General features: G+C 52.5%; 1 protein-coding gene and 1 long non-coding RNA gene across 3 annotated transcripts in view; both read left to right on the top strand.

Annotated features, from left to right (window-relative positions):
- The first annotated feature begins 5460 nt into the window (after positions 1–5460).
- Positions 5461–8296, top strand: LOC108350618 (uncharacterized). Of its 2 annotated transcripts, none has more exons than XR_015684986.1 (3): positions 5461–5572; positions 7535–7664; positions 8134–8296. It is a non-coding gene; the product is annotated as an uncharacterized LOC108350618 (long non-coding RNA). The 2 variants fall into 2 exon arrangements; XR_015684985.1 differs by lacking the exon at positions 5461–5572 and adding an exon at positions 6621–6809 and having other exon boundaries at positions 8134–8292.
- Positions 8297–17449: 9153 nt separating this feature from the next.
- Nol4l (nucleolar protein 4-like) overlaps positions 17450–21765 on the top strand; it is a 142500-nt gene continuing 138184 nt past the window's right edge. The window contains exon 1 of the mRNA XM_087653384.1: positions 17450–17665. The gene's annotated coding sequence lies outside the window, so the exon portion shown is untranslated. The remainder of the gene's footprint in view (positions 17666–21765) is intronic.

Genomic DNA, 21765 nt, shown 5'->3' with positions numbered 1-21765 from the left:
ACATTGGACTGGAGAGATGGCTCAGAGGTTAAGAGCACTGACTGCTCTTCCAGAGGTCCTGAGTTCAATTCCCAGCAACCACATGGTGGCTCACAACCATCTAATGAGAGCCGATGCCCTCTTCTGGTGTGTCTGAAGACAGCTACAGTGTACTTATCTATAATAAATAAATACATCTTTTAAAAAATTTAAAAACCGGGGCTGGGGATTTAGCTCAGTGGTAGAGCGCTTACCTAGGAAGCGCAAGGCCTTGGGTTCGGTCCCCAGCTCCGGAAAAAAAGAATCAAAAAAAAAAATTTAAAAACCTCAAACATTAATAAAGCACAGCCAATAAAGAGCAATCAACGTCACCCAATTTTCTGAGCTCTGTCCCCTCAGACTTGTGAGTTGGTGAGATGTGTAGACATTTTCCTGTGATGGGCACACAGCCCTAGTGCTACCCCTGTGCCATCCATGCCCACGTCCAGGTCCTGGTATTAGGTACTTGTCTGTTTAGGTCTGCTTCTCACAGAAACGCTAACATGCATGTTAGATGAAAGATGTTTTAGTTTTCACTGGGCACCTCGTGGACATTTTTTTGTGTGTCAATACATACGAAGTCACCTCCATTTTAGTAGCTGAGGAGTCCTCTTCCTTCTCTTTGTCCTCCTCCTACTCTTTGTCCTCCTCTTCCTTCTCTTCATCCTTTTCTTCCTCTTCCTCTTCTTCCTCCTCCTCCTTTGAGGCAAGTGTCTCCGGTGTTGTTCAGTCTGGTCTCATTCCTATGCCTCAGCTTCCAAAGTAGCTGGGACTGTAGGTGCCTGTCACTATACAGAGCCTGTCCCCAACTCCATAACATGAGCTGACCCCTCATTCTCTGTGCAAACCCTTGCAATGCTGGGGTCAGAACCCGGGCCTCTGTGCACCCTGGGCAAGGGCTCTACCGCTATGCTGCACCCCCAAGCCTGGACAGTCTGTGGTCAGTAAACATTTAATTCATCTCTAGTGTTTAGCTTTTGCAAGCAACCTGACAGGTTCACTGCGAGCTGAAGGAGTTTCTCAAGGGCAGGGGCTCACTAAACCTCTGGTTTCTTGAAATGCACAGGTACGCAAAACAAATTGCCCTCTATGAAATCTGACATCCATCCTATCCCATCCACTCCTAGACTCAAGTGGTTCTCGTGCCTCAGCTTTCCTAATACCTCGGACTATAAGACATGGACCAGCGCAACCCTACGTGTTGAGTTGACTTTAAAACATTGTAAATTTACACATGCACACACGCACACACACACACACACACACATACACATGCACTCAGAGAGAGAGAGAGAGAGAGAGAGAGAGAAACACTCATTGTATGGATGTATTTTCAGGTGCTACATCATGTAGGTGGGGGATCAGTGGACATCTCGCAGGAGTTGATTCTTTCCTTGTCCTTGGTGGGTCTTGAGGAGTGAGCTCAGGTCATCAGGCTTGGTCGCAAGCAACTTTACCTGTTGAGCCTTCTCAGGGCCCTGGAAAGACTTTTCGTTGTTTGTTTGTTTGTCTGTTTGTTTGAGGTAGGGTTTCACTTTGTTGCTCTGGCTGGCCAGGAACTCACTATGTAGACCAGGCTAGCCTCAAATTCTCAGTGATCTCCTTGCCTCTGTTTCTAGAGTGCTAGGATTTAAAGTACCCATCACATTCCTGGGTCTGGGTCTGGGTTGACTTGAAAAATGTTTTTATCATTTCATCTTGTATGTGTGTTGATGTTTGCCCACATGTACAGATGTAAATTCCGTGTGTGCCTAGAAGTCAGAGAGGGCTCCAGATCCCCTGAAGCTGGAATTACAGATGGTTGTGAGTCATCGTGTGGGTGCTGAGACTCAAACCTGGATCTTCTGGATGAACAGCCAGTTCTCTCAACCGGTGAACCATCTCACCACTTCCCCTGGCTTGACCTTCAAAGGCCAGGTAACCTGCCAGTCATCTTGGCTTGCATCCCTGGTGAGAAGGAGCTCTGACCTCCGGTTGGGATGATGTCAGGGGCAAAGGGAAGAAGTCCTCCCATTCATATCTCTTCAATGGCATTTTCTTGGGGTTCCTTCACAACAGATCTGGGGATGGCTTACCCAGCTTGGAGTCTTCAGTGTCTCAGTGTCCGAGATGCCTGAATTCCCACAAAGGCCGAGATGGCAAGACAAGAGGGCAAAGGGCTGGAGAGATGGCTCAGCGGTTAAGAGCACTGACTGCTCTTCCAGAGGTCCTGAGTTCAATTCCCAGCAACCACATGGTGGCTCACAACCATCTATTAAAAAAAAAAAAAGAGACAGTCTGGACTGGACAGAGAACAGGAACCTAGGATTCTTGACTGAGAGGAGAAAAGGAGGATCGCTGAGGGCTTTGGGAGTGGTGGTGACAGGCTATGGTGCTGGAGAGCAGGGGTCAGTGGTAGGCTGTGGTATTCACTAGTTAGCTTGTTTCTTTCTTACTTGTTTTTGTTTTGAAACAGTTTCACTATGTAGCCCAGGCTATCTCAACCTCGCCTAGATCTACCTGTCTCTGCCTCCTGGGATTAAAAGTGGGTACTGTTACAATATAATGGCAAGTTATCAACTCTGATATGATCTATAATTACCTGGGAAGAGAGTGTAATAAGGGATTGTGTAGATCAGGTCGGCCAGTGGGAATGTCTGCTTTGGAAGGGGCTTATCTTGGTTAATTTTTAAATTATTAATTTTATGTATGTGAGTACATTGTAGCCGTCTTCAGACACACCAGAAGAGGACATCAGATCCCATTACAGATGGTTGTGAGCCACCATGTGGTTGCTGGGATTCGAACCCAGTAGACCTCCAGAAGAGCAGTCAGTGGGCTTAACCACTGAGCCATCTCTCCAGCCCCTTATCTTGGTTAATTAATGCAGGAGGTCCCATCCTGGCCATGGAAAGCATACTTTAAGTTTGGGTTCTAAACGTGGAAAGTGAGCTGAGCGAAGCGTGCGTTCTTTCCTCTCCGCTCTGGCCCATGGATGGGACGCGGTCAGCTGTTAGTTCCTGACACCTTGACTTTCCTGCTATGACAGACTGTACCTCAGAACTGTGAGCTTCAACAAACCCTTCTTCCCACAGACATTACTGTCACGGTGTTTTCTCACAGAAATAGAAAAGAAACAAAGACACTGAGCCTCTGCTTCCCAGTCTCTATGTAGAGACAATAGAACTTTCCCTCCAAGAGAAACCTCAGGGCCGAGACCTCCTGTAGAGGGACAGCCATGAAGGAACTTAGGACTGGGGATATCTCAGCGACAGATGGGTGTTTCAGCGTGTATGACATTCAGGTTCTGTCCCCAGCATTGTACAGTGGGAACGTCCTGGCTAGTGTGGCTACGGGCCTCAGTGTATATCAGGCCCCAGTTGTTATTGTTGTTTTTCCATTTCAAATGTTATTTATGTTTATTTTATGTGTATGTCTTACTTGCATGCATGGCATGCAATACCCGCAGAGGCCAGAAGAGGGCGTCAGATACTGTGGAACTGGAGTTACTCTCAGTCGTTAGCCGGTAAGTGGGTGCTTATGAACAGAACCCAGATCCTCTGCAAGAATAGCAGGTGCTCTTGATTACTGAGCCACCTTTTCGGCCCCAAGCACTCTTTTTAGTTTATTAATTAATTTACGTATTTGCTTCTTGCGTGCTTGCATATGTGTCTGAAGCACATGCGAACAGGTAAGACCCGGATCCCTTGGAGCTGGAGTTACAGATGGCTGTAAGCTACCTGATCTGTATTGGGTGCTCAGGAACTGAATCTGGGTCCTCTGAACAGCGAGTATTCTCAAGCACTGAGTAACTTCTCCAGCCACACCCCCCCCACCACATACCATTATTTTTGGAGTGTGTGTGGCAGTGGTGGTGGGGTCAGGTCAGGGTTTCTCTGTGTAGTCCTGGCTGGCATGGATCTTTCTGTGTAGACAGGCTGACCTTGAACTCACAGAGCTCCTCCAGCCTCCTGAGTGTTGGAATTAAAAGGATTCACCATCACATCAGTTTTTTGGAGACAGGGTCTCTCACCATGTAGGCCAGCTGGCCTGGAACTGCCAGCTACATAGACCAGGCTATCCTCCCCAGTCTGCTCCAGAGGGCTGGGATTAAAGATATGTACCAGCACACCTGGTGCCAGGTACTCTTTGGTGCCTGTCCTGCCCCAACTCTTCTGTTACGCTGCCCTCATTGTCACCTGGGTGATTGTGAACCCTACACGTGGCTGGTGACTTGTGGCACTCCCTGACTCAGATGGCTGTAATTCAAGCTACAGCTCTCTGCAGCCAGCTCAGGACTCTCCTGCACTGGTACCCAGCTCTCTCTGCACACACTCAATAGACCTTATACTGTATGGCTAACAGACCTTAGCTAGGGGCAGCAGGACTCCACTACCCAGTGTCTGCTCTCCAGGAGCTGAGAAATAGCTGTCTGCTTTGGGCCTGGGGCTGGCTACAGCCTTAGTTTCTGATCTAAGATAGAAGAACTGGCAATCTGACTTGACAATTCCCAAGGGCCTTGTTTGTCTCCCCTTCCCCCCCTCCCCCATCCCCCATGCCCGTCCTCTGGCTTGTGTACCCAGTTGGCATAATGCGGAAGGGAAGGGTGTGGGGCTCTGTCCAGACCAGGGGACTGGCAAGAGGTTTGAGTTCTACTCTCTACTCTCCACTGCTACCCCTGTGATGGGCTTGCCTCTCCTCTCTCCACCTGGATAAATCACTTCATTCCAACAAGCCTCAGTTTCCCAGTCACGGAGAGACTTCCCTCCTCCTGTCCCAGTGGCCAGCTGCTGGAAGATAACCTGGAAGTCACTGGGGAGAATTATTGCCGTGACTGTACGTATGACACCTAAATGACATCGAGACCGAGATGCCCCCACGACAAAGGCTGGAGCCCTTGCGGTTTTCTCTGCTGAACAGACAGCCTCCCTGGGGTTGTCCAAGCACCAGCTTGAACTCTCCGTCAGCAGATATCCCCTGAGGGGCCCTGGACTATCTTAGTTAGGGTTTCTCTCGATGTAAAACACACGGCCAGAAAGCAACTTGGGGAGGAAAGGGTTTATGTCACCTCACAGATTATAGTCCATCACTGAGGGAAGTCAGGGCAGAAAGTTAGGGTGGAAACTGGATGCAGGGACTGGAACAGAAGTCATTCAGGGGTGCTGCTTACTGGCTTTCTCCTCACACTTAGCCTGCTTTCTTTTAACCCGGGACCACCTTTTCCGGGTGTGGCACTACTCACAATAAGGTAGGCCCGCTCACACCAATCATCTTCAAGAAATGTCCCACAAGGCAATCTGGTGGCAGTGTTTTCTCATTTGAGGTTCCCTCTTCCCAAACGACTCTAGCTTGTGTCAAGCTGACACAAGACTAGGTAGCATTGTGACCACGGGGAGGGGGAGGGGAGGACACGCAGCCTCTCTCTCCTACATCCTGTCCCTCTTCTTCTTCCTCTTCCTCTATGACCCACTACCCTGCCCTGCCACCTGCCCTACTTCCCCTGGGCCTGCTCCTGTCTCAGGAACTCCTAGATACTGGGATCCGGGCACACCTCCTCTGCCAAGTACCCTCCAAGGTCAGCCGTGCAGAGCACCGTGAGGCCAAGGGGAGGGAGAACAGTGGCCTTGTGCTCTGCAGCCTGCTGTCCCAGCTACTGTCCCAGAGCCCATGTGCTGCTGTGGTACACCCCACGCCCTTATCACAGGAAACCATCCCAGGGTCTCTTCCTTAGGCCATTCTGTCCTTCCCTCTGCTCTGACCTGTCCTTTCGCCCCTGTCAGGCCTTCTACAGGCTCCTGTCTTTCCTGCTGTCCCCAGACTGGGTGAGGAGGACGCCCCCCCTTCTCTTTAAGAGGGAATTTCTTAAGTCATAGCTGTGCAGGTCTGGAGGGGGCCGTGAGCCTGAAAGGCGAGAGCACCCCAGCTTCCCAGGTGCAGCGAGCCTAGCTGGGCGTCTGGCACCTTCTGCGCTCCTTAGATGCATGCTGGATAGTTGAATGGACACCCCTCACTACCCTCCACATGGCCACCCAGGGCAGTTAGGAGTCTGTGTGACTTCAAGCACAGCCAGACTGAGCTATATTTAGACAGCAGGGCCAGGGCGAGCTTCTGGGGCGGAGGAGGTGGCAGAGCCCTGCAGCGGGGCCCCAGGGGACTCCTCATGCAGTGGGACAGCCGCTGTGTGAGAGGCCAGAGTCATTACACTCCCACAGGCTCCCCTACCCGGGAAAGGCAGGGACAGTTTCCCTGGAGGCTCTCAGGCTGGCTTCAGAAGCAGCTCGAAAAATAAGAGCGGGTCTGGTTGGTCAGTTCTGACGCTGGGCCAGGCTGAGGGCAGGAGTTTGGGGGCTCCTTCGGTCAGTTCCTGTTCTGTCGGCTTGTCTTCCCTCCCTTCCTCTTCAGTGGGCACCTAGCCAGGCTAGCTGGGTGTGGCCAGTGGGCAGCCCAGGAGGGCTTCTCCTAGCCTTGGTCACCAGCTAGCTACCCAGCTCTGGGGCGGGCAGGAGGCAGGATGGATGTTCGCAATAATTACCCAGCTGCAGCTTCCTCAGAGCGGCAGCCATAGCAACGGGGCTGGCGCCCCAGCCGCGGCCAAGGGGCAGGGGGAGACATGGGCGCCTTGGGAAGGTCGGGGCGGGTGGCATGAGCCCTAGGCACAGCCCCCAGCTCCCTCTGTTGGCACTCTCACGGGCTCATTCGTCTCTGGGGGCGGGGGAGGAGGCTTTGTCAGCACCAGGAGGCTGGCATAGCCCAGGGGAGTCTCAGGGGAAGCGCCATTCCCCTTGCCAGGACCTGTGGGACAGTGAAAGCAGGTATGGGGGCGGGCGGGTGTGCCTAGACTTCCAGTACTTAGAGTTCAACTGGGCCGGTGCATGGCCCCCCTCTTCAGCTGCTAGCCACAGACCCAGGACGCCAAATGTAACGACCAACAATGCCATCCCTCTCTCCAGGACTGCTACACCCTGTGGCTGCTGGAGCTCCCTTAGGAACTGATGTTTATGGCTCAGACGCCCAGGTCCTCTCAAGGATTGGCAGGATTGGCTCTGCTTGGGCTTTTTTTTGTTTTTGTTTTTTTGTTTTTTTCCTGTGAGGGAGGGCCTTGGGACCACCAAATCACCTCACCCACTTTATTGTAGGAGGGCCCGCCTCCTTCCTTCCCTCCTGTGGAAGTTGGACTAGTGGGGACTGTTTGTGCTCATTTTATAGGCAGGAGAATGGAGGCCAGAGAGATGCTCTTGATTCATCCCAGGAGTCCCGGTCTCCGCAGGGCTGCGGAGCCGCTTGTCCCTCCAAGCTCTCTGGTTGTGCTGTGCATTGGTCAGCCAGGAGTTGGGACTCTGACCTCAGGGGGTTGAGTCAACTTCTCTGATCTTTGGTTTCTTCTTTGAAAGACTAGGGGTGGAGCAGGATGTGTCCCTGTAGACCGTGCAGGGCTTAAAGAAAGAAAGCAGAGCGAGGAGTATGGCACCTGGCTCGTGGGAAGTGTGAGCCAGTGTTACAGCTAGAGAGGTGTCTTTTCGTATTGTTGTTCCAACAGGGGGAGGCGAGCAGACCTTGATGTTTACCGAGGCCCCTTTGGCTCTGCCGGCTCCCTAAGGTTTTTCTGGGCTCATGCCAGCTGGGCCGGGCAGGCTCTGGGACGTGGGAATTCACAGCCCAGTGAGGAGGTGGGTGCTAATAGGCTAATCCCAGGAGTCCCAAGTCTTCCGAGTCGCACCGGTCTGAGGCATAGACGGGAGGGAGCAGAAAGAGGTGCGAACAGGCCCGAAATGGAGCCCTGGGTGGGGCAGGGTCCTGGAAGTTTGCAGGGACTAATGTCACCCCTGTGGGGGTGAGGGCTAGAAAAATCAGAAGAACATTTTAGAATAGAGAGTCCCTGGAGGATCTGAAGAGGGGGCAGGGTTTGGGGGCATAGGGAGACTTAGCTTGGGCTGGTTCGTGGGTCTTCAAGACCCTGAGCTCTAGAGCATGACTCTGAAGTGCGCCTAGCTCTGTCCTGGTGGGGTTTTGTCTACTTGACACACAGAGTTATCTGGAAAGAGGGCGCTCAGCTGAGAAAATGACTCACCAGATTGGCCTGCCAGTGATCTCATGCGATCCTACAGGACATTTTTTTTAACCCCGTCCCCTGGGCAGGTGGTCCGGAGGTGTGTGAGAAACAAGAAAGCTACAAGGAGTAAGCCACAAGCAGCACTGCCCCATGGCTTCTGCTTCCTCTAGTTCTCCCTCTGACTTCTCTTCATGATGGACTGTGATCTGGACATGTAACCTGAAATAAAGCCTTTTCCTCCCCAAGTCATTTATGGTCATTTTTTTTGTCATAGCAATAGAAACCCCAGCCAAGACAGGCCTGGCATGTGTTATGAGTGAATGAGTGAATGACTTAATGATGGAGAGCCATCTTCTGCCCTAGCCCAGCACTCATGCCCTCTCTCTGCCTCCTCCTTTCCTCAGACTCTCTCCCAGGCACCCTAGCCTTCCTGACCGGCTTAGTCTAGTCATTTTATCAGTCACCTCCTCTGGGAGCCCACCGTATGAGGTGAAGGATCAGGAAGTAAATGGAAAAACCCCAGCTCAGCAAGCTTGCCACTGTGTGAGGAGAACATCCTCAGGAAGGAAAGCACACACCAGGCCAGTCAGGACACCACTGGAGAGTGGCGTTGAAGGATCAATAGGAGTGGTGTTGAAGGACCAGGCTGCTGAGCTGGAGGACAGCCCAGCAGGGTGTGCCATAGAGGAAGGTAGCAAATGTATTGAACTCCGACACTATGTCTGGCCAGTGTTCTGTGTACGCTGGTGAGAACTTTTTCATTGAAGTCCCATGCCTTTTTCTCCTCTTCCTCTTCTTCCTCTTTCTCTTCCTCTTTTTCCACCTCCCCCTCTCCTCCCCTCTTTCTAGAGTTTAGCCCTGCTAGACTCAAATTCATGGATGATCCTTCCACCCCAGCCTTCCAAGTGTCTCCAGCACCAGCATAATTCACTTTTATTGAAGGATTGAGGCCCAGATGTTAAGTGACTTGTCCAAGGTCACACCATGCAAACACCAACATCTGTGCTTTCAAATTGAACAGACATTAGTACAGGCTAAGCTGGACCATGGAAGTCTAGGAATCAGTACCCGGTCCTGGGAGAGCCACACTGACGTAGGGAAGGTGGCTGGGATGGTCCAGGCCAGCTTGGAGGCGGTTGTAATAGTATATAAGAGGGGTGGTGAGGGTTGACCCCAGTGAGAGGTATTTACAGAAGACTAGACAGGTTGCCTTTGGGAGACACAGAAAGGCAGGAGTGGTTGGAGAGGCTCCTGGTGGACGTGCGAAAATCAACTGGGGCTGAAGTTTGCAGAGTTCTTGGAGGAAGCTGATGCTCTCTCTTTGCCAGTTGGTTGTACATGCTAATGACTTTATAAATTCTCTCTGCGACATTATGTACTTTAATATTAAAAGGAGGAAAAGAAAGAAAAGGCAGGTGGGATAGGGCAACACTTAACCCAAATGAAGTTGCCTGAGGCTCCTATCTCAGGCCCGGTGCCACTACGGATTTCCCAGCAAGCCAAGGGCAGAAGGCATCACCGAGGGTGGCAGTGACCCTTGAGTGTGCTTGTAGCTGTTGTGGATGGAGAGCCCAGGCAGGGGGCTGCCCTGGGTTCCTTCTAGATGCTGCTGGAACTGCAGAAATTGGAGAAGTTTCTGGAAGCCTGGCATCAGCATTCCTTCTCTCTCTGGTTTCTCAAAGCTGGTCCAGTAAACTGAGCCCAACTCCGCCCCACTCCCATTCCCCTCACCCCACCACCCCAGCTGCCCACTGCAACAAGACAGGCAGGTGGAGGCTGGAGCTGCAGGTGCTGTGCGTGTCATTTGAGCCAGGAAATTGCTGCCCCTATAGGGAGGGGAGTCCTTACAAGAAGGGGGAGCTCCATTCCCATGGGTGCCTTCCAGTTAGCCCACTGGCGTCCCTTGGCTCTGAACCTGGGACAAAAGTGTTGCTCCATTGGCCCTGACCTGGTTATAACCCCCACCCCCCTCCTAGGCATCTGAAGCTATTGTGTATGTGGGGGCGGGGCGTGGAATTTGGTGGGAGGAGCAGGTTCCCAGGGTGCCTCAGTCTTGGGTATGAATCCTGACCCCAGTTAACCCTTAGGTGCCCATAGTCACACCTTGATTTCTCTAGTCATCAGCTGTTTTGCCTGTCTCTGGCATGGCAGAATGTGGAGGCTGGCAGGTGCCTGGCCAGAGATCCTGAAAAGAATGTGCTCTATTCCCCCACCCCCATTCTCTTCTCTGTCAGTGGACATGGGGAGAGAAGTGTCCCAAACTGATCCCAGCGGAACCACTAGAAGCCAGTGAGTCTGAACAGCCGCTGTGAAAGGCCTAATGTACTGTTAGCTCGGCGTCCAGATGGGCACCCAGTGCAGAGCCCGCCTAGCCAGATGGCCGAGGCCCAGGGGGCCAGAGTCGGGACTGTGGAGCACGGGCAGCTGAGGCAGCCCTGCTCTTTTGCTCTCTTGGCCTCTAGGCCCTGCCTTCTCCTGCAGCCTCAGCTGCCGTGGCCTGCCTCCAACAGGGGTAGTGGGGCTGCTGATCTTGACACCACACTCTGCCAGCTTTGGGAGCCCTGTCTCCCTGTGACCTTGTCCTGAGGAGGCACACAGTCTGTGCTCAGGAAGTAGCCCAGCTAGGTCATAAGGCCCAGCTTCTGCTTACGTGACCTACATCCTTTTCCAGAGGACCCCAGGGTTCTTGGTGGATGAGACCACCCTCAAAATCCCACCATGGCTGGCTGGCATTCCATAGGAGCCTAGGATCTACATTTCCTGCCCAGCCACTTCTGTTCCAACAAGGTCTCCTTATGTAGCCCAGGCTGGCCTGGAACTCCCGATCTGATCCTCTGCCTCCAGTTGCTGAGTGCTGGGCTGCAAGTGGGTGCCCCCCAGGTCCAAGCACAGTCCACTTTGAATCCCTGGACCTACTCTCGCTCCCACTGCTGCAGCCCTTCCTGCTCCTGTACGGCAGCTCCCTGCTCTTCAGTCCTGGCTTCCAGGCTGCCTGCTTCTAAGGGTCCTCCTCAGTAAGGACCTTCTACATGCCCTCCGTGTGCAGGCCTCCCCTTCCGTGGTAAAATCACTTGCTTCCCAAAATAAGCAGCTGATTTTTGTATAGGTAACAGATTTGCATAGCTCAAAATTTAAAAGGTGCAAGACAAGATGCAGAGAGAAGAAAGTCTGTGTGTAAGAGTGTGGGAGTGAGTGTGTGTGTGTGTGTGTGCCAGTGCATGTGTGTGTGTGTGTGTGTGTGTGTGTGCGACTGAGCCATTGCTCACTGTGTCTCCTCTTCTTTTCTTTCCCTTCCTTCCTTCCTCCCTCCCTCCTTTCCTTCCTCCCTCCCTCCTTTCCTTCCTTCCTTTCTTTTTTCTTTTGTAAGTAGACAGTAAGGTTGTGTGTGGTGGTGAGCACCTGTAAATCTAGCTCATGAGAGGCTGAGACAGGAGGATTTCCAGTTTGAAGCCAGCCTGGGCTGTGCGAAGACTGTTTAAAAAGGAGAGAGAGAGAGAGAAGAGAAGAGAGGAGCGGAGTGGAGCGTAGAGGGAAGGGGGAAGGGGAGGGGAGAAGAGACAGAGGAGGGAAGAGGAGGAAAGGAAAGGGGAGGGAGGAGAGAAAAGAGGCGTAGAAGACAGTCCACCACGCACCATACATGTGGTTTTACCCTGAGGTGAGATTTTGTTGTTTATTTTTTTTCACTTTACTGGTTTTTACTTGTAGAATTTTAAAGTCATATTTTAATTTTTGTTTTTTATTTTGCTGTTTGTCTGTTTTATGGTGCCAGGGGTTGTACTCAGTGCCTTGCGCTCATGAAGCAAGCATTGTACAATTAAGTGACAGCGGCCACAGCCTTATTTATCTGCTATTGGTTTTACATTGCTCAGGGTGGTCTTGATCCCTCTGTGTAGTCCGTGACTCAAACCTGAAATCCGTAAGACTGGACGATGTAGTTCAGGTGGCAGAGTTGACTCATGACTGAAAACCTGATTTGATCCTAGGTGTCACATAAACTGAGGGTGATGCTACACCCAGCACCAGGAAGGTAGAGGACAAAGGACCTGCAGTTCAAGGTCACCCTTGGCCACATACTAGGTGTGAGTTAATCTGGGCAACAGGAGGATTTATATTAAAAAGAAAAAGGGGGGGTTGGGGATTTGGCTCAGTGGTAGAGCGCTTACCTAGGAAGCGCAAGGTCCTGGGTTCGGTCCCCAGCCCCATAAAAAAAAAAAAAAAAAAAAGGGACTCATTGCTTCTGCCTCCCAAGTACTAGGGTTATAGGCATGCGCCATGGATCCAGCTTTAAAGGGTCTTTTCTTTGCGTTATATTTTCTTGTCGTCTGGATGTTTTTCTTTTTCTTTCTACATTTACCCACGGGCCAGAAGAGGGTGCCAGATCCCATTACAGATGGTTGTGAGCCACCATGTGGGTGCTGGGAATCGAACTCAGGACCTCTTAGAAGAACAAGTAATGCTCTTACCCTCTGAACCATCTCTCCAGCCCCTCGTTATAGTTTCTTAATGAGACAAGTTCCCAAGCGGCTCAGGCTGGCCTCTAACTTTGTCTGATTCTCCTGATTCCACCTCCTTAGTGCTAAGATTACAGGTGTGTGCCACCACACCCAGCTGATGTGGGGCAGAGAAAACAAAACAAGGCTTCCAGCATGCTAGGTAAATACTCTGCTAACCAGGCTACCTCCTCAGCCTAAAAGGGTGTTTAAAGAAACAAAAAAAGGCATAGTGGTGCCTGCCAGGGCTCAGGTGGTTAGAGGCATGCGGATCTCAGTGAGGTCGAGGCCAACCTGGTCTACAGAGAGAGTTCCAGGACAGTCAGGGCTTTACAGAGAAACCTTGTCTCAAAACAAAACAAAACTCACCACAGAGCATGCCCTGCACACACACACACACACACACACACACACACACACACACACACACAAACACACCCCCCCGCCCAGGTTATTCCTATCACTCTCTGGCTTTTGTGACTTTGGGCTCTCACCTTCCACAGCTTCATTCCACCCAGCCCCCCACAGCCCTGCTGGCCTCTGACTGCTCTCTTGCAGAGAGAGGCTGCTCTCCTGTGTGTGGCAGAGCAGGCCCACCCCAGGACCTTTGCACTGCAGGACAGGCGCACCCCAGGGTCTTTGCATTGCAGGACAGGCGTACCCCAGGGCCTTTGCACTGCAGGACAGGTGCACCCCAGGGCCTTTGCACTGCAGAACAGGCGCACCCCAGGGCCTTTGCACTGCAGAACAGGCCTCAGGACCTTTGCACTGCAGGACAGGTGCACCCCAGGGCCTTTGCACTGCAGGACAGGTGCACCCCCAGGGCCTTTGCACTGCAGGACAGGCGTACCCCAGGGCCTTTGCACTGCAGGACAGGTGCACCCCAGGGCCTTTGCACTGCAGGACAGGTGCACCCCAGGGCATTTGCACTGCAGGACAGGTGCACCCCAGGGCATTTGCACTGCAGGACAGGTGCACCCCAGGGCCTTTGCACTGCAGGACAGGTGCACCCCAGGGCATTTGCACTGCAGGACAGGTGCACCCCAGGGCCTTTGCACTGCAGGACAGGTGCACCCCAGGGCCTTTGCACTGCAGGACAGGTGCACCCCAGGGCATTTGCACTGCAGGACAGGTGCACCCCAGGGCCTTTGCACTGCAGGACAGCAGAGCCACCCCAGGGCCTTTACACTGTAGGACAGGCCCACTCCAGGGCTCTATTCAACTGTCACCTGGCCAGACAAGCACCTGTGATTATCTTGGCTCAAATAGCCACCCTTCCACCTGTCTCTATTGTCCCTTCTTCTTCCTGATAGTGCTAATCACCGTCTGTCTGTGATGGGTTGTATTTGCTAGGAATTCATAGAATAAGCACTCAGACTGTCTTGGTAATGTTCCATCCCAGCACCTGTGTGCGTGTGTGTGCGTGTGTGTGTGTGTGTGTGCACGTGTGTGCGTGCAAAAGTGTGGGGAGATGCTAGATATCAAACTGGATGCCTCCCTCACATTAAACAAATGTCCTTTCATTTTGCCATACGCCAGCCGTTCAATCTCAGGATATATAAAACAAAAAACTGTGTAAATATTTGTTCTCTGAACAAATAAACAATGCTATGGATGAAGAAGTTTACGCGCGCACGCGCGAGTGTGTGTGTGCATACTTTTTGTCCAAAGTCAGCATATAGTCATTGACATTTAAGCACCTCAGTCTGAGACCTCCTTTGATGCCCAGTTCCTAGCTCTGTAGTCTGGGGCTGGAGTCTGTGGGCCCTGAGGTCCTCACTTCCATTGTAGGAACCATGACAAAAATGTGGTGGGATTTTTCTGGAGAGATGGGTGTTTCCTGAACACCACAAGGAGTCCCTGGCCTCTACATCCATTCCGAGTCCTACCCAGGCTGGCCCATTAGTAGCTACCCAGCACGTTGAGAAGACTCCTGGCCTTTACCAGTATTTGGAACAACAATCCCAAGGAAATATTTGTAAAATCCTGAATTGTCCTGAAGAACATGCCAAATTATTAACCACCCAGCAGCCCCAAAGTGTTCCTTGACAATTTATTCTGACACGTACGGTTTCATGAAAACTGAGTCCTCTAGGTTGGCAATGTGTATCTCTCTCCAAGCACCCCACCCTAGCCAGGGCGTTGATTGGGAAAACTCAGCCAGCTTTGATCTTTAAGGAGCATCTGCGAGAATGACTGGGTATTAAGGGACATATCCCAGGGACATAACGAGCCATGATTTCCAAAAACTGCCCAGCGTGGGACTTCTTAGGACTTTACTAGAACCTTGTCTGGGAAGACAGATCCAGCAACCACAGATTCTTTTTCCAGTTCTGGGGCAGTCCAGTCCTGCCCAGAGCTGCCTTCAGAAAGGCTTGCACATTGGTTTCATGTCCAACAGGCCCAGGGCTAAGTCCCAGTGAGGTGCTTCTCCATGTACGTCAGCTACAGTACTCCCACCTGCCCTGGGCCCTCAGGGGACAGACATGGATAGAGTTCGGTGAACTCAAATTTAGTCTCAGAAACCCTCACTTCCAGTTTGGGCAGTGCTGCATACACTGGTGTGTACAGGCAGATGTAGCTAAGTGTCCCCGGATCAATTACCATCCCTTCTGATCCAGTCTTCCTCATCTATAAGATAGGGGGAAACATCCAAACATGGGGAGATTTGGGCATCCATTGGCCATTATGGAGAGAGTATATGGGTAAGGCAAACAGACCCAACCCAGAGCCCACCCTTGCAGAGCTCATTCTAGATCAGACTCTGATGAGCTCAATAGATAAGTTCTGGATGCTGGAGAGGCTGTTCGGAAAGGAAGATGGGGAGGCGGCAGTGATGAGACATCATCTTCAATGGGGAGTCGGGATAGAGGTTTTTATTCCCTTCTAGAAACCAGGAAGATGCTGTCCCCAAGGAGACTTCTAGAGTCTAGTGTATACCGGCCAGGGTCACTACTCTGTCCTCCATTGTGTAGGCGACCTATCCAACAGGGATTCATTTGACCAAGGGCTCTTGGTGCTGAGAAGAGATGATCTTGATGGGTGGGAGGCTGTCATGAGGGTTCTGAGGCCTCTGGAAGCCACAGGAAGGTTCTAGGTGGAGGGAGGGCATGAGCGGCATTGCCATGGCTGCTAGAGGGAGCTGGCAGGGCAGGCACAAAGTAGGTGGTAGCCCAGTGTGGCAGGCAAGGTGGGAACCAAAACATGCAGGCCCCACTAAACTTAGACTGTTCTAGAAGATTCTCCCATCTCTCTGGGGACAAGTTCCAAGAGCCACAGGCTGAGACTGATTCCATTACCTCCCCAGCCTCTGACTCCAGGCTCCTCCTGGCTCCTTCCTATGTCCTTGGATACAAGTAGAGTGTGTTAGCCCAGGTAGGCCACTGCCAAAGTCCTCTGCCTGGACACCTGACGGTTCCTCCTCCCTGCTTTCCGGTTCTTTCTAGATGCTACCTTCACTCGATCAAGTCACCCAGAGACAACACATTTCACCTCAGCCTCCACCTTCTGGTTCCTGATTCTGTTGCAGTCCACCCATCTTTCCATCTGTTCATTTGTTCATTCAGTCAACAAACACTCACTGTGCCCAACTGCAAGTCTACCTAAGTGCTGCTTTTCAGGCATCTAATGAGGAACGAGACAGACAGGGCCTGGGCTTGTATAGGTCCGCACACCAAGGGCTTGTATAGGTGGCACAGCAGCCACCTACAAATGCCTGTGGTGTTTCAGGAATACTGTAAAGGTGTGGGTGGCATAAAGGTCTACGTGGTAGGGCCTGGTCCAGTCAGGTGGGGGTCCTGGGGGCTTCCTTGAGGATTTGGATACTGAGCTTCTGAAGTTGGAACGGACATCTCAGAAAGCCTGGTTACGGGGCTTGAATAGTGTGCCAAGTCTCTCAGGTGGGCAGGAGTATGGTGGATATGTAGTATGGCCTGGTCGATCAGTGGTAGGATCGAAAAGATGGGGATGTTGGGAGATAAGGTTCATGAACTCTATTTTGAGAGACTGTGGATGAAAGGAAGATGTTCCAGGGGAAACTGAGGCAGTGGGAGTGGGGTCTAATTTTAGAAATTATCTATCTATCTATCTATCTATCTATCTATCTATCTATCTATCTATCTTCTATCTATCTATCTTCTATCTATCCATCTATCTGTTTGTTTATTGTATGGGTGATGTGTCTACATGTATGTTTGTGTACCAAATGTGTACAGTGCCCATGGGGACCAGAAGATGGCATTGGATCCTCTGGAACTAGAGTTACAGAGTTGCAGGCCATTATGAGCTGTTGTATGGGTGATGAGAACTGAACCTGTTGTCTTCTGCAAAACCAGCATGTGGTCTTAAGAGCTGAGCCATTTCCAGCCTCATAATGTATATCCCAAGTCTTTATCCTGCCCTCAGAGAGTGCCCCAAAATGTGGGACTGTCAGGGGCATAAGGAGCCCATTAGGGTTGGCATTCACACTTCACTAAGGTTGGACTGTCACCTCAAGAGACCCAGATCATCAGCTCAAGGCTCAAAGAAGAATCATGTCCGTCATCAGAGAGCCTTGTGCCTTCTACTATAGGCCTTTTGGCAAGTATCATAAAGGTACTCCTGGTTCCTGCAGATCCCCCAGGAGGTCCCGTATCTGAGAGGGGACTGGCTTCTGGGCTTCAGTCCTTCCTTGCAGACATACTGTCTGGTCCCTACCCACCCATCCCCATGGCTGCAAAAGAGACTGCCTGAGGACACGCATCTGTAATGGTCTAAGGGCCCTGAGATGCTTGCTTATTCATGCCCACAGCACCTCCTCAGTGTGTGGAGTTGGGCTGTGGCTGAAGCCTGTCCCTTTAAAGAGGACTTGGTCCTTCTTGCCCAGCCCACAGTCCCTGAGGAGTAGGAACTGGGCAGGCCTGGTGTCTCCCCTGGCTTAGACAGAATGGTTCCAACCTACCACGACAGCCTGGGAGCCACACCACCCTGAGAGCTTGCCTGGAGCCTACACTGAGCGGTATGACCCAACTGTGAAGCCCCTGAGCTGGGGTGACCAGTATTCTGTTTGCCAGGCCCTGAGGAGAGCAGACTGTGACCATCCATCAAGGCCAAAGCCATCCCACGCCAGGCAGGCAGCCTTCTGTGTGAGGTACTGCAGTTCCAGGCACCAGGGCCTGCCCCTCGAGGGACATAACTGTGTGACCTTGAGTGTCCCCTAATTTCTGAGAGCTCTCATTTCCTCAATGGTCCTTGAGGGCATGGCCCCTGCCTTGTCCACCTCAGGCCTCTGGGAAGTGCTGGCAGCTAGAAGGGGCTTGAATCTATAGTGTGTGATTCAGGCTGTGTGCACGGGCAGTAGCAGATGCCCCTGGGCCCCTGGATGGGCAGATTCGGGGCAGAGCTTTAGTGAATCAGACACAGGGCCTGGCCGAGCATGCGGAGTGGATGTGCGACTGTGAGTGTTCGAGTTAACGCGTGTGCAGAGCTGAAGAGTTGGGATTTCTCTCAGCTTTCAGAGGTCACCTTTAAGGGCAGGCAGGGCAGGGAGTCAGAAAAGGAGTTCAGGGAGTCCCAGAGTGGCCCCACTTGGCCCCTCCAGGCTGGATTTCTTGCCAGCAGAGAAAGATAGGAAGATTACTCCTTGCTCTGGGTTTCTAGAATCTCTATGCCAAAGTGGTGAGCAAGACTGAAGGGCAGATTTCCTTGTAGGCCCCCTCCTTGCAGTTACAGGGAGAGGATACATAGAAGATTGCTTGGCTTGTACCTGGCTCCGTGGTGACTGTTTGGTGAGGGAGGCAGGTGGGAGGGGAGGAGAGAAGTTACCAGGAGGAGGAGGCAATGCCATGGGGAAGAGCCAGGAAGTTTGGGGGTGACCTTGGGGACTAGACAGGTTTTCTTGGTCTCACATCTGGAGGCGCTGACCTGGGACAGCACAGACACTTCAGAAGCTCAGTCCCTGCGGGTGTGAATCTTGAGCCCCTCTGCCTGTTCCCAGAACTCATCACATGATAGAGACCAACGTCCAGCAGCCTGAGGAGCACACAAGCTATCCAAGGAGCCAGACTGGAGCCACACGTCCTGTCCCACACAGACCTGGGTCCTCTGTGCATAGAGCCTGAGGGTCTGGCAATGTCACCCAGTAAGCAAGCAGATCAAACCAGGACGGAGGCAGTCAGCTATGCCTGGGCTCCGAGGAACTTGTGGGACCAAGAACAGAATGGAGGATTTCTCCCCAGGGGGAGGACACACAGAAACACAAGGGAATTATCGGAGCTCTCCTCCCCCATGCCAGCAGGCTCACTGCCCACACTCTGGTGCCCAAGGCCACCAGTGTCTATCTGGCTCATGGCTTCCCCAGGGCCCTGTAGCCAGGTCTGCTCATTATGCGAAGGCCAAGGAGGTTCTGTCTGACTCCTCGGTGGCCCAGAGTACACACCCGAGGCCTGCTGCTGCACTGGGTGGGCAAGGGTCCGAGCCAATTCCGGGCATCAGCTCCCTCACTCAGCGGCACTGCCATAATTATCCAGCCATCCCCGTCAAGTGTACGGCAACCATAGCAACAGACAGATGTTCTGTCCCAGCCATGGTCCACAGCAAGGCAGGAGCCAAGCACGAAACTTAACCCCTTCCAGCTCACACAAGCAAAGATAGAACAGACCGGGGACTGGGGGATCTGGAGACCCAGGGACCCTGGACTAGGCACCCAACTTTACTGCTCTGTCAGCCGGGAACGGAGAAATTCCAAAGAGCCTAGCATTTCTCGTACTTCCTCTCCAGATTTACCCCCCTCCGCCTTCCTCCCCACTTCTTCCTCTGCTCTAAAATCGCACTTGGAGGTAGAGGTCATACTGAGTGTGGGTCTGAGTTAGAGAGCACCTGGCACAGTCAGGGGTGGGGTCGGGGTGCCGAGCTGAGCCCTGGCTGGCATTCTTATTTGCTGCGTGACATTAAGTAAGTGGCTTATCCTCTCTGAACTTTCAACTGCTGCCTTTATATACAGAGGTGTAGACTCTCCATCCCACAATGTTCATTGCTTATCTATTGTATGTGAGGCCCTGGGGAGACTGCAGGGAATGAGATTGTGGGGGCACTTACACCCCAAAGAGATGGGGGCACTTAAAGCATGGGCTAGCAGCCACCAAGCGGTTAAAAGGATGGGGAGCAAGCTTGGGACAGGCCTGTGTGACAGGTGATCAGGGAAGGCCTCTGAAGAGGTGGCCTTTGAGTTGCTGCCCAACACTGAGGACAATGGACAGAGTCTCTGGCAGAGAGATTGGCCAGGGTAAAGGCCCCATGGAGGGAAGGAGGGTAACTGGCTATCAAGAGAACCTAAGGAGCTGCAGAGAAGCTGGGAAGGGCAGGGCTCTGGGGTCCTAGGTGTGACCTGATCCTGGGAAGGTTCTAAGAGGTATAACTGGCCAACAACCACCATTTCTCTCCGCGCCCTCGACTGGTAATGTCCCAGCGGTCTGTATGGCTATAAAATTGAACTTCATCTGACAGCAATGCCCCGCTCAAGGGGTCAGGATGGTACCACACGAGAGGAGGAGGTCAGCCCCTCACTTGTTAGTGGGCTTTGCCCCAGAAGTTCAGGGCTCAGCCCATTCTGAGCACAGCAGGGCCCCACCCTGGTTAGCTATTAATTAGCAGAGTCATGGGGCCCCCTGCAGAGAGAAGCCTTGAGTCTCTGGCTCCCCATCTCCAGCAGCCCCAGGTCTGGCCTGACTCTGACACTTCCTGGTTTTATGGTACTTAGCTTCCATTAGCCTCAGTTTACTGTCCAGGAGAAAGGCTCAGTCTTCTTTCCACCTTGCCTCTGCTCACTCTGTCCTCCGAGGAGTAGCTGTCCCACCACTACTCTCCCTTTCTGCATAGCACAGGATGAGCAGGGCCTTTGCACCTATTGCCTGCTGTACTAGAGCATTCCTCTCTCGAACAAGTCGCTGGAACTTGGCCATGTCACTTCCTTGGGGAGACTGATCACTCTGCGTAACACTGAAGTATCTGCTGTTGTGTCTTCTCTTGTGTGTGTACACAAGGGTTCCATTTCTCTCTCCAACCAGGGTTTCTTCTGGCACTGTCCTCGGTGCTGGGGACGGAACAGGATAGGACAGACAGCCCCTGCCTGCCCTTGTTGGAGGGCAAGTGCTAATGGAGGGGACAGACAAGGAGAGACAAGGAGAGAGGGGTGGGGCTGCTAGCTGGGGCAGTGAGGCAGAACTGTAGCGGAGCAGAAACTTGAGTGGAATACCCTCCCTCCCCCCCAGTGCGCCTGGGAAGAAGGTCACAGGTTTCTTCCTTTGCTCCACTCTTGGCACCCTGCACTTAGTGAGAGTCTAGGATTGTTGTCGCTGCGAATTGGGGTCATTACAGGAGCTCTTAGGCTGGATCCACACACACCACTGTGATGGGAGGCTGAGGCTGAGTCTAGGCAAGGAGCACCAGTTGGGGAGATGGCTCCTCATGGAGGTGGGGAAGGAGCCAGAAGGAGGGGCTTCCATGCTGTTATGACCGGGAACTCATCCCCAGGACTCTGCTGTAGAGCACAGAGGGTAAGACCAAGTGAAGGCAGGAGAGCTCAAGGAGCTTCAGGGAGCCTGAGCTGGCCTGGGTGATGTGAGGGACGGTGGTGACACTCTGAGGGATGAACCAGCACCTCGATGAATGAATGGCCTTGGCCCTAGGCACTAGCTAGCAGGCCACAGGTTTCATAATGGGCCAAACACAGGGCAGAAGCCACTATGCTCCCAGAAGGGACTAGCCACCAACATCATGCATAAAACGAAGCGATCTGTCTGATGTCTGAGAGGTCTGAGAGGTCCTGCAAGTGCCCAGGGGAGACAGCAGGTGGAGAAGGGAGTATGGTAAAGTTGAAGAGGAACCAAGGAGCTTGAAGAAATAGGCTTTGGTGATTAAGGGAGCTCAAGTCGTCAATATCAACACAAGAGACTCAAGCTGCCAGGGGGATGGTGGACAGAAAGGGAACAGAAGACCATTATGAACTCAAGGCCTGGGCAGTTAGCCATACTCCTCACTTCACAGTCCAAACCCTGCAGCCCAGAGATGTCAATTCTTCTGCCTAGGGTCACACAGCCAAGCAGCAAGGGCGAGTGCCCTCCAGTCTCCTACATCTGTTTGTCAGGGGTGGTCAGATTAGTTCACAGAGCAGGCTACTGCCACGCTGGAGATTGGTGTGACAAGCTGTCAAGGATGTGGCCGTGGGAGGTAATGAGTGACCTCAGGTCTCTT

Source organism: Rattus norvegicus, chromosome 3, assembly GCF_021556685.1.
Source record: "Rattus norvegicus strain SHRSP/BbbUtx chromosome 3, alternate assembly SHRSP_T2T, whole genome shotgun sequence".
Taxonomy (NCBI): Eukaryota; Metazoa; Chordata; class Mammalia; order Rodentia; family Muridae; genus Rattus; species Rattus norvegicus.
Note: the sequence above shows the minus strand (reverse complement) of the source record. Positions and strands in the feature narration are given on the sequence as shown.